General features: G+C 49.8%; 1 pseudogene; it reads left to right on the forward strand.

Annotated features, from left to right (window-relative positions):
• The first annotated feature begins 2,736 nt into the window (after positions 1 to 2,736).
• LOC100429587 (uncharacterized) lies at positions 2,737 to 11,561 on the forward strand (annotated as a pseudogene).
• The last annotated feature ends 967 nt before the right edge of the window (positions 11,562 to 12,528 follow it).

The raw sequence follows: 12,528 nt of genomic DNA on the forward strand, positions 1-12,528 counted from the left end.
AAAGAAATTCAAATGAGATTTATAGAAATGAAATTTTGTGAAAAGAGGTGGAAGATCTATCTTCAGCTTTGAAATCTACATTTATCATGCCCTGCCCTGTAACAGGGTCCACTTTGCAGAGCCCTGAGGGGCCTGGGCGAGAAAGTCTTCCTTCAGGGGGCTCAGGTTACAGCCCAGCACAAGCCTGGGAAGGGCTTCTGAGGGAGTGAGGTGCTCCTGCACCCTCACAGGAGTAAAGGAGACCAGGTTCCAGTCAGAAGATGCAAGTCCAGAAGCAGAGAGTCAGGGCTTGGATTCCAGGTCTGGGCAGGTGCTCCAAAACACTGCAGAAAGGATTTCCATTGTGCAGGCTGGGGTCCCACATCCTCCATCCTTGAACGCCTGGGCTTCCCTTGCCCCTGTGGGGAGGACAGGGCCGGCACCTACATTCATACAGGATGAGCACAATTGCAAGCCTGAGAGCCTCAGGAGATCCAGCACTTGAGAGAGAAAACTGCTTCCTAAGTACATCCCAAACTGAGTTTTAATATGCAGCGAGACAGAAACTGTAGAGATGGGGAACAAACAACTGGTCTCTGGAGTGGGGGATGGTCTGGAGTTAGAGTGAAGAGTGAGTGCAGGCGCTGTTTGTGAAGAGGGAGCAGTTCTACATCTTGATTTGGGTGGAGGTTCCATGAATCACCCCATGATGAGAGGCACGGGACTCAGCCCTCATCACGCCAGCACCAGCGCCCTGGTTCAGGCATCGTGCCATTGCTTTGTAGGATGCAACCACTAGGGGAAGCTGGGAGGGCACACAGCCTCTCTACCATCTTTCTGACTTCCTGTGAATCTATAATTATGTTAAAACTAAAAAGATAAAAAAGGACAGTAGTGAGTTAGTACAGTACTGAACAGCGAGATCTTCATCATAAACTGCATCATTGGGGAAATGCAGGATGAGATTGAGGAGGGAGTTTCTGCCGCGCAGGGAGGTCAGCAGGAGGAGGATGGTGTGGAAGCTGACTGGGTCCAGGAAGGGGGACCAGTGTCCCCTCAGTTCCTCCACCTTCACCAGTCCTGGGAGCAGCAAGACGTTGCAAACACCAGGCAGGTTGAGAAAGCGCCTGGAAGCCTGCGTGCCTCTTAGAAAAACCCTGTGTTCCATCCAGTGCCAGAACCCATGCCCTGCTCGGAGATGCATCTGAAAATCTGGGTGTTGGGCCTGAGGGTGAATCACAGGGTCCCACATACCTTTGGCAAAACAGCCAGAACCCCCTGAGTCCAGAGCAGGTGTGGAAAGACTGTGTAGATAAGTGGGCCAGAAGCAGCCAGCATCAGGCTGAGACGCCCTCTACACCACAGCCACAGCAGTGACTAGGGACATGAGCAGTAGACACCAGCTCTCCAAAGCCAAGAGACTGGAGGCCCACCCCAGATCAGCAGGTGCCAGGCTGCAGTGCCCAGAGCCAGCTGAAGCAATCACCCTCAGGAGAAGCTGCAGGCATCCCAGGGCAACTTACACCTCTCCTGGCCAAGGGGAGAGAAGCAGGGAGGGGCAGCCCATGAGGTTGACAGAATGGTCATCCAAGAGGAGACAGTTACAAAGCAACTCTGTCTCGTTACAAGTGTCAATATTAAGTGCTTTCTGCTGAAAACAAAGTTGCCCTAGTGTTGGGAGGAAAGCTGGGACAGATGTGGGATAGATCTGGGGTCTCTGCCCACAGGACCAGCCTCCACATCCACCAAATGCCCCCGCTGGTGATGCTGGGGTTCAGCCGGCTGCCTAGACCTTGCAGGCAATGGGTCACTCAACAGCTCTTAAGATTTCACAGGCACTTCAAACGCAGACAAAGCCAGTGTCCAGGTGGTTCCCTTGCACTTGTTCTGTTCCAAGGTTCCTGACCTCCCGCTCATGATCTGTGCAAGCCAGAAGTTGGGGGCCATCCCTGACATCTTACCTGTTTTCCCCTTACACTCACTCCATCAAAAAGCCTGGCCACTTCTCCTCACAAAACACATCATGGAACAATCAATTTCCCTTGAACTCGCTGATCCCACTCTTGTTGCCCAGGCTGGAGAGCAATGGCGTGATCTAGGTTCACTGCAACCTCTGCCTCCCTGGTTCAAGCGATTCTCATGCGTCAGCCTCTCGAGTAGCTGGGATTACAGGCGTGCACCAACACACCTGGCTAATTTTTGTATTTTTAGTAGAGGTGGGTTTGTGCCATGTTAGCCAGGCTGGTCTCAAACTCTTGACCTCAGGTGATCTGCCCACCTCATCCTCCCAAAGAGCTGGGATTACAGGCATGAGCCACCATGCCCAGTGGGCCCATACTTCTAAGGCCCAGTATAACCTGGCTCTGCCTAGCTCTGTAGCCTATAATACATGGCCTTGTCCTCTCTGCTCCAGCCCCTGGGGTCCTTCCAGTCTCCGAATCATATGATGCTCCTCCTGGCTCTGTAAAACCTGCTATCTCTGCCTAGAATGTACTTTCCGGTTCCCTTCCTCTCAACCTGGTTAACTCCTACCCAGTCTTCCAGGCTAAAGTCAGAGGCCCCCTCTTTGAAAAAGCCTTCTATGCTGCACAGACCAATATGCTTCCCTGTAATGCTTCCTTTGAGCACCCTCTTTCTCCTCCACAGCCCTCAGTGTAACATGCAATTAAATATTCTTTGTGTGTTATACTTAATGTCTGTTCTTCCCTCACTAGGCTCAGGTCCCTCTTGGCACTGACCGTGCCTATCTGGTTCACCATGGTGTCCCCAGCACCAACGACCTGGCACATAGGGGTCCTCTATTCCTTGTTAAGGGAATTTGGTGAGTGAGCTGGAGATTGGTAAGTGGGAGCAGGGAAAGCTGTGAAAGGAACTTGCGCTTATGAAAACGGCCAGGGCAGCATTCTACACATACACCCCGAGTCTACCTGAGAGGGACTTCCCAGGGCAAATGTCCACACTGCTCAGAGCCTGAATAGGACTCTCACTGGGTCACAGAACATGCAAACCACGCCCTCAGTACAGTAGACTGAGGGGGACATGATCACTGTCCTCCAAGGCCACTTTACCTGGAAGGGCTGTGGGTCACAGCTGTATTGGGGAGGGAACTAGAGAGCTGTGAACCCAGACTGGTGTAGCAGAAAGAAGTATAAATATTTATATGAGTGCACTATGTATAGTTCAATGCTAACAGATTTGCAAATCTCGGAGAAATGGAATATTGTAAATAAATTAACCAAAATTGATTCAAGAAGTGAAGGCCTTTGAGAAGACCACAAACATGAGCAAAGCTAAGTCATATCTAAAAAAGTTCTGGGCCCAAATGGTTTTATGGGTTTTTTCCAACGTTCAAATAATGAGTATGTACTAGCCACACCATATAAATCAATGCCATGTTAACTTCCAGGGGTGGCTAGGGCTCTCAAAGTGTGGTTGGTTCTCAAACAAGCAACCTTGGCATCACCAGGGAACTTGCTAGAAATGCAAGCTCTCAGTCTCACCACAGACTTAGAGAATCAGATACTTGGGGCTGGGCCCAGCCCTCTGTGCTGTAACAAGCCCTCTGAGCTAAATAATGTAAAGTCTGAGAACTCCTGAGGCTAACGGAACATCTCTACTCTAGTGGTTTGGATTTCTCATCTCTCCTTACCCAGATATGGCTAATTCTAATTCTGCCTCACACAGCTGTGTGTCCAGATCTTTGTATTTTTATATTAGGCACTTTATTATTAATCAAAGAATTTTCAGTCCATTTATCTGCAATTTCTCAATTTCATGTTTTGAAAAATAGGGTCCTTACCAAATGACTTATTTTTTAAATTATCAACTAATAGATCCTCATTATTAAAACCAGAAAATGCATATAAGTATAAATAAAAAATTATGATAGCCCATGATTCTATCTCCCAAAGATAATCTATGTCATCATTTTGGTATGCACACTTCCAGACCTTTTTCTTATGCATAGATAACATTTCTTTCCAACACAATAAAAGCAATGAGCTTGTATAAACTGCATGGTAACTCGCCTTTTTCATTTCATAATATATCATGGACAATTTTCCTTGTTAATCAATACACTTTTATTACATTTTTCTCAAAGTCCTTACTGTGTAATTTTCTAAACTAACCTCCTATTGTTAGGATATTTCACATTGATTAAATGAGTTCATACTGGGAAAGTACTGAGGACAGTGCCTGGCATCTGGTAATTGCTATATAAATAATTGGCTTCAAAATGTGTTAGTAAAAAAGCAACAAAAATATAGAAGAAAATGGCAAATCCACATGCTTCACGGGAGATTTTTTAACACACACTTTTGGGAAAACTCCAAATCAAGTACACAAAAAATAGGGAAAGCTATGAGGACTGGAATAGCACAATCAAACAGCTGAAGGTAGATAGGTGGAGATGGACTCAGGAGAACCTGTCCATCCTTTTGTGTCAGGTGCGTGCGGCACCACAGCAGTGAGAACCTCCACACCCTTCACCCAGGTGTCCACTGTCATGCTGCATTCTCTCCCAGGGTCCTCTCCTGACCAGGGCTCATGGCTAACCCAAGAAACCCTTCAGAGCCTGCTGTCTGCTCTCCCCACATCCTGGCCCTCAGGCTGCAGCAAAGCTCTGCTGCTCTGAAACTCAAACCTGACGGAGTCTTGCTCTGTCACCCAGGCTGGAGCGCAGAGGCACAATCTCGGCTCACTGCAAGCTCCGCCTCCCAGGTTCACGCCATTCTCCTGCCTCAGCCTTCCGAGTAGCTGGGACTACAGGCGCCTGCCACCACGCCCGGTTAATTTTTTTTGTATTTTTAGTAGAGACGGGGTTTCACCATGTTAGCCAGGATAGTCTGGATCTCCTGACCTCGTGATCCGCCCGCCTCGGCCTCCCAAAGTGCTGGGATGACAGGCGTGAGCCACCGCGCCCGGCCAAACCTGCCCTTTTAACTAAACCTCCATCATGGCTGCGGTTACTTGGGCCCCCAGGTCCCTGGAGCATGGGACCACCTGACTCAGCCCTGTATCCCCCCTGGCCCCAGCTGCAGTCCCAGTGGCCTGTGGGCTCCTGGGAGGGGTCTGCTCCCTCCTCGGGAGGCTTGGTAGCTGGGCTGCCATCTGCCTTTGAGGTCCCTGCCCCACTCCACCTGGCAGGGCTGACTCTCACTCCCTTCAGACCCTCCTCCTGGAGTCATCGTCCTCTGACTTCAGAGAAATAGGTCAATGACATGCTCTGCCCCTCTCCTGGCCAGTGGGCAGCACTTGCCGTGAGTACCTTTGTTGCTGGGATTAAACAGATGGCTGGATTGACCCCACCAGTTTCTCGCCTAAGACAGCCCTGGAGAGGTGGACCTTTGACAGGGAACCTGATCCCCTCGTCTTCCTGAGCCACACCAGGGGCCCGGCCCCGCCCCCTCACACCACAGTGTTTTGCTCCACCCCCTCACATAAGGGCGCCAAGTGTGGGGCCTCAGAACTGCTTCTTGCTCTGGAGCTGGGAGGAGGAGGCTGGTACATCAGGGCTGGGGCACAGCGCCCAGCCGACCTTGGACTGTGGTGCTGCCGGGACACCCAAGACTGCAGGCTGCCCTCAGGAGCACTTCAGCACTAAAGAGCCTGCTAGGAGAGTCGGGCATGTGTGTTCGATATCTCAGGAGAGAGAGCAGCTTTTGTCGGTGGGGGTGAGTCTTCTTTCCTTTTCCTCGGACGGGACACCCTGCCTCCCGGACAAAAGCTGACCTTGTTCATCTACCTCCTTCTTCAGCATCTGGGGTGCGCTAATCAGCCTTCCTTGTCCCAGCACCCACATGCTCCCTCCCCTCCTGTTGGCTCTCTATCTTACAAACAAGCCCAGTTCTCATTACACACACACACACACACATATACACACGCACACACACCCCTCTTTCCCACCCTTCCCAGCTGCCAGCCTACCTACCCCTTGTCTCCCCCAGAGCCAAGTTTCAGAAAAGCATAATTCAGGCTTCCACAGTGAGACTTCCCTACCAGGCAGGGAGGCTAGAAGACAAGGGTCAGCTGGTTTGCAGCCTGGGCCTCCACCCATCCCGATCCTGCCTGCTGACACCAGCTCCCAAGTGTTTGCCCCTCCTTCACCTAGGATTGCCTTCTGGGGCTTCCCTCCCACCGACAGCTTCCTGTTCCAGATCCATCATACACAATTGAGGGAGAGAAGCAACTTGCAGGGTTGAGGGTGAATTGCCTCTTTTAAGTTTTCATCATTGCCAAATTGACCTCTGAAGAGATTATGTGAATTTTTGCTCCCACCAGGAAGAATTCAGCCAGTTTTCCCATTCAGTACTATCAACATTTTCCATCTTGGCCAACCTCAGTGAAAACTGAGTGTCCTTTCTTTTTGTTTGGTTCTTATTGGTGTCAATTTCATACATACAATGTAGAATCAAGTAGTATCACAGAACTGATGTGAAAAGGAGATGCCTCCAACCACCCTCGCAACTCTTTCCAGCTAGTTATTTGGGTATCTACTTCCATATCTGCAAATAACATGCTAGCACACAGCTTTTAGTCCTAGGCATTATAGAATTTAGCTCATTGTAGAGTTTAGCTCCTTTACACCACCTCAATATGCTCAGACACACCAGGGATACTACCAATTCCATCCTCCTGAAGCACTCTTCCTAGGAACCTTCTGACCTGCTCCATCCCAGACCAGCCTGGCTCACAGCTGTCACCGGGGCCTCTCACCTCCCTCCTGCATTGAGTCCCTTGCTTTCCTTTGTCTAGGTTTACCCCCTCATTTTGATGCTGTATGTCCTATAGTAGTTTTCCCAGAGAGGAATAGTACATAGGAGATAAACTTGTGATCTTGTCTATTTTAAAATATATTGATTCTAGCCTCACCCTTAATTTATATTTTGCCTGGGTTCAGAATTCTAAGTTGGAAAATAACTTTCCTTTAGAATTTTGAAAGCACTATTCCATTTTCTTTCAGCTTCTCAGACAGATGTTGAAGTTCAAAATCTTTCCAATTGTGATACCTTTGTATTTGTTTTATTTGAGGAATGTAAGATTTTCTTTGTACCTAGTGTTCTCATATTTCACAATAGTATACATTGTGTGGGTCTATTTTCATTAATCTACTACACCCTGGGTGGGCTCCATTCACTCTAGAAACATCCTTCAGGTCTGGGAACTTTTCTTGAATCATGTCTTTGATTAACTCCCCTCCATTTTCAGTTTTATTTCTGTAACCCCTGTTATTCAGATGTTAGACATCTAGTGACCCTTTACTTATTTTTCTCCCACTTTTCACTTTTGTAATTTTGTTCTACTTTCTGGGGTATTTCCTCAACTTCATTTTCCAACCCTTGTGTGTTTCTTTTTAGCTATTCTATTGCTCAAAGTGCCTTTTCTCCCATGGTATTCTGTCTTTATTTTAAGGATATAGTCTTACTTTTTTGAGGATATTAATTAGCTTTGAGAATTTTTCCTCTCTACGTGTTCTTTGTCCTCCAAGTTTTATTTTTTAGTTTTATTTTGTTCCCTGTCTTTGAGATAGCAGAGCTATCTGATCTAATAATGGCTCTATATTTGGTCCAGTTTTGTGCTGGTCATCTCTAACTTGCATGCTGTAGGCTTTCTGCAGAAGTCCAGAGATGCACAGTTTTTGGCTCATATGCATAAGTGAGGCACTGAAGGGCTGGTTGAGAGTCCTGAACCTGTGATGTGGCTGCAAGATTTGGCTGGGTCTTGTGTTTGGGGAAATGCCAAAGTTACTACCTTTAGATCTTTCCATTGACTGATTGACTGAGACAGCATCTCACTCTGTCACCCAGGCTGGAGTGCAGTGGTATGATCATAACTCACTGTGGCCTCCCCTTCCTGGGCTCAAGCAATTCTCCTGCTTTAGCCTCCCTAGTAACTGAGACTACAGGTCTCATGCCCAGCGCCACCATGCCCAGCTAATTTTTGTATTTTTTGTAGAGACGGGGTGTCACCATGTTGCCCAGTCTGGTCTCAACTCCTGGGCTCAAGCGATCCTGCCTGCCTTGGCCACCCAAAGTGCTGGGATTACTTTTAAATCTTAGGTCAAATTTTCCTAAGAAGGCTCTTTTATTTTCCTGCCTGAAGGGAATTGGGCTGGCATGCTGGGAGCTGAGAGGAAGAGAGCTGGGGTCTCAGCAGAACATAAAGATCTTCTCCCACCCCTGCCTCAGTTTTCAGTCCAGAGAAAATTTTAGTCTCTTCTGCTGAAAGAAGGAAGGGGAGGGCACATGGCCATGTTTGGGGGAGGTGTGTCTCCCAGCAGGCAACTTGTCGGATAGTCCTTGAAAGTCTAATTGGTCTTCTGCTTTTAGTCTCATCTTCATCCCACTTCGTATCATCTCCAATTCCACTGCCTGATCCAGGAATTCTACATTTCCTCAGTGGCTCTGCGGTGGAGAGCAAGTGGCTTCTCAGCGTCCCCGCTGCTGGCTGAGGTTTCCGTTCCTCAACGTCCTCCTTCTGCTCAGTCAGTTCCTGCATGGCCATCTGCTTTCTCACTACCCAAATCTCCTTCCTGTTTTCTCTCACATTATAGCTGTTCTTGTGGGCTAATGGCTTGTTCAATCTCCCTTACTGTTATGGTGGGGCTGGGGAGGGGCCCTCATGAGTACATACATGTTGCCTGCCATCTTTACCTAGAAGTTCAGCCCAGTCTTTCAATTTGAATAAGTTTGAACATCTTTTCTCATGTCTGTTGACATCTCATCTCCCGACCCAGCTTATGTGGCTTTTTTATTGCCATCATTTGGTCATTTCTCAGTGGAGTTGCTCATCGTCTTGCTACTCAATACCGGTGGTTTTTTTTTCCCCCAAAACTGAACATAATTTCTAACTGCCCCCATTTTGTTTATTGGGAAATTTATTCTGAGGAAATCTGAATGTATTCAGAGGTTCCCCATCCTCTGTGCAGTGAGGATTTCCACCTCGAACAGAAGGCTTCATCTGTGTGAAAGTGGGTGTGAGGCTCACCAATGGGAAGCATTATGTGGGTTCATCTGCTATGGTGGGGCTGCACCCCTGCTCTCCCTATCCAGTCTCTGTGGCTTCTAGCATCCAGGTAAGCATCTGAACACCTGCATTTACACCTGGATCCTGTCCACATGCTAAGCTCACACCAGTTACTGCACATCAGAGCCCCCTCAGCTACTTGGGAGGGCAGCTGACTGCTCCTTCCCCTGGAGTGAGGGGATGGCCGCCTGTACCCCTCCCACATCTGTCTTCGCAGTCACCGCTCTGGGCAGCAAGGGGACAGAAATGAGCCCAGCTCCTCTCTCCCCTCAAGCCTGTCCTTCTGGCCTGCCCCTCAGAATGTGTACTGGAAGGAAGGGGACAGGCAGGAGCACCCCATTTCTTTATTCCTTCAGGCTTTTTCTTGCTTTAGCCTTAGACTCTGTCTACTCTTAGGAAGCAGGCATTTTGGAAAGTGTATCAGTCATCTACTGCAATATCACACTGCGTAACAACAAGACACCCTTAGAGCATACTGTAAATGCCTATCAGCGTGTACACCTGCGGCTTCTGACCAGGACCAGTCGTAAGTGTGGTCTGGCTCTCAGCTGGGGTCAGGCAGGTGTCAGCAGCCAGCTGCAGGCCGTTTGGGGCCAGTGCGCCTCAGCAGTAGCAAGATTAGAATCACCTGGAGAAGTTGCCCAGCACTTTGAAGCTCACTGTCTAGGGCTCGCTCACATCTGCAGGTCAAGTGCTGTGGGCTGCCCCTGGAGGCCTGGGGCGCCTCAGCTCTGTGCATATGTTTCTCCTACTCTGGCAAGCTGACCTGGCATGTTCTCATGGCAGTCGCAGAGGCACTCATTACTAACGCCCCCTTCACCCAGAGCCTGAGTGGGTCATGTGACATGGGGGCGGCTTACATCGAGGGGAAGGATCCGGGCTTCTAATGCAATCAGCTGCCTTAGGAGGTGTTGAGGGACACAGACAGATGTGGCCAGTTTCACCCAGCCTGTCTTCCCCCAAACCCACGCCTTCCTAGTGCCTTGGTACATCCGTGTGTCCATCTCACCTGGCACTGTTCTGAGCTGTTTCTTCTCTTCGCCTCCAACACCTAGTCAGGAAGGATGCTCTAAGTGTTCCCAAAGTTTACCTGCTCCCCTCCCTCCCACTGCTTCCCTGGGTTCTAAGTGCCATCACCTCTCCCCTGACTCCCGTCCGGCCCCTGACTTTGCTGGTCTCTACCCCACCCCACTGCAGCCAGAGTGCACTTCGGAAACAGACCTGCCCACTCACTGACGTTCTGAGGCAGGTCTCGTGGGGGCCACCCTGCCCGGGAGGTAGGTCGAGTCTCCCTCCATGGGGGTTCCTTCTCACACTCCAAGAGGAGCCCCTTGCCACCAGCTTTCCTTGTTTGTAACTCCAGCAAGGAGGATACAGCTGTTTTGGGATTTTGCTTCCTTTTCTTCCTAACACCACCTCAGTCCCCCACAGAGCTTAGCCATCAGTCCTCTGGGGTGCTTGTGCGCCACATTGAGGTGGGGGCTGGGGACTCATGGGGATGGGAGGGAATGACTCTTAATTTGACCCAAGACATTGCCTCAAAAAAAGACTGCATGCCCCCCAGCCCTCTCTACCACCATGAGCTACAGAGGGTGCTGTCTTGACCCTCCTGGACACTCTAGGATGGCCTCACCCCTTCCTGAACCTCTTCTTTTCTGTTCTAACCACTGTCTGCTCCACGGTGGGGGAGCCAGGAGAACAAGCTCAACATGTGTCACCAGGCTTGGGGAGAGCAGATCCCTCCAACAATGGGACAGCCACCTCCTGGGAGCTAGCCACACAGGAAAACCTCTCCCATGTCTCCCAGCCCTGGGAGGAAATCCACATACTCACAGCTGCCTCGGCCTCCAGGCTGGGTGTGGGCTCTGTCCGGGGCCTCTGTGCCTGTGTGGGAAACAAATTTCTAACTGACCCGGCCTGCTGGCTGGACATGCAGACAGCTGTGTCGCCCATTCCTGCATGGGTTCCCCCGACAAGCTTACCCAGCCCTGTGGGCTTACCCATGGGTGCACTATGGTGGGTATCTCTGGATGGAGTATCCTACTCCAGCTGCCTTGGTGCCTTCGGTGTGGCTGTATTGAAGGGGCACCTCCAGCTTTGACCCCCTCATGGGAAGTCAGTACCTGGCTGTCTTGGCCCCCAGCCTATTTCCTCCCCCACCAACTGCAGGATTCCCACTCACCTACTTCTCAGCTCCTCCCATTCTGGGCAGGGCCACCTCCAGCCACCGTCCCCAGGTGGGATGCCAGACTCCAGCCAGGGCTGCAGTTAGCAGGGGAGCATCCAGAGGAGCTCCTGACTTGAAGACCTGCAAAGCCCCTCCTTCAGAATGGGCCTCCAGGTGCAGTATTCGGGCGCCTTTGCCCGCTGCAGCTCAGAGCTCTGTCCCCTGCCCCTTCCCCATTAAAGATTCTCAATCGAACCCTGTCTGCCCCCGCTTCTCCTGGTCACCCTGCAGGGCCCACCACTGCCTCTTTGAGTGCCAATTAGCCCTCCAGACCCACCCAACAATCAGAGACAAGTCTGGTGGAGCCCAGCCTCCTGTGGGCTTTTAGTTTTTGGAAGCGTCTCAGATGTAAGTTCACTATCCTTAGTATAGAGCAGATGCTCATGAGCCCATGCAGGGCTGATCTATTTGGTATTTTTCTACCTTTTTTTTCGTCTTGCCCTCTAACCCTGATACCAGCACCTTTTCTCCTCCCTAGCCCTTTTTCTGGGCCAGCACTCTAGTAGATTTGCTATTAAGTCCCCAAATATGCATGCATACAACCTTGTGAAATAAGCTTTGCATGCGTATGTTTTTAAATTACATAAATGATGTGCCATAAAAACTGTTTCTGTGCTCTTTATCGGCAGGCACGATATTTAAGATCATTGCACTGTGCTGTATGCACATTTTGTTTGTGGTTCCAACTGCTCTCAAGGACATCATTCCCCCCGCCTGCTGATGTTGGCTGCCTTCGATTCCCTGCTATAAATATTCCATGGAGAGCCCCAGGGAAAATCCCCAACACCACCTCTTAGGGCTTGTGTGAACATTTTTCTGAGTCATGGGAAGATGGTGCTTGATTTTATTTGGGACGGCCAGCAGATTCCTCTCCAGAACAGCTTCTTCTGCTTCCCACATGAGCAGTGCCTGAGCTGCGCCCGCACACCGTGGCCTCTTGCTGGAAGCCCACTCTGACTGCCTCCGTGTGGATAGGCACCAAGTGGCAAGCTATTGTTTTGGTTTGACTTACTGTCAGCCCTTTGGCCTCCTCTGTACATTATATAGAATATCTTTCAGTCATTTTCAGGATTGTAAATTCTGGATACACATTTTCATTCTTAGGCCATGCAAATGTCCCCTCCGTGTCTGTCAACAAATATGACCTTTGCCAGGGGTTCTCAAAGTGCCCCCAAATCCAGCATCAGCATCACCTGGGAACTTGTGCAAAATGCACATTCTCCAGTCCCACCCTAGATTCTGATTCACAAATTCCAGATGTTGGGTTGACGGCCTGTTTTAAGTCCACCAGATGA

This window comes from Macaca mulatta, chromosome 2 (assembly GCF_049350105.2).
Source record: "Macaca mulatta isolate MMU2019108-1 chromosome 2, T2T-MMU8v2.0, whole genome shotgun sequence".
Classification (NCBI taxonomy): domain Eukaryota; kingdom Metazoa; phylum Chordata; class Mammalia; order Primates; family Cercopithecidae; genus Macaca; species Macaca mulatta.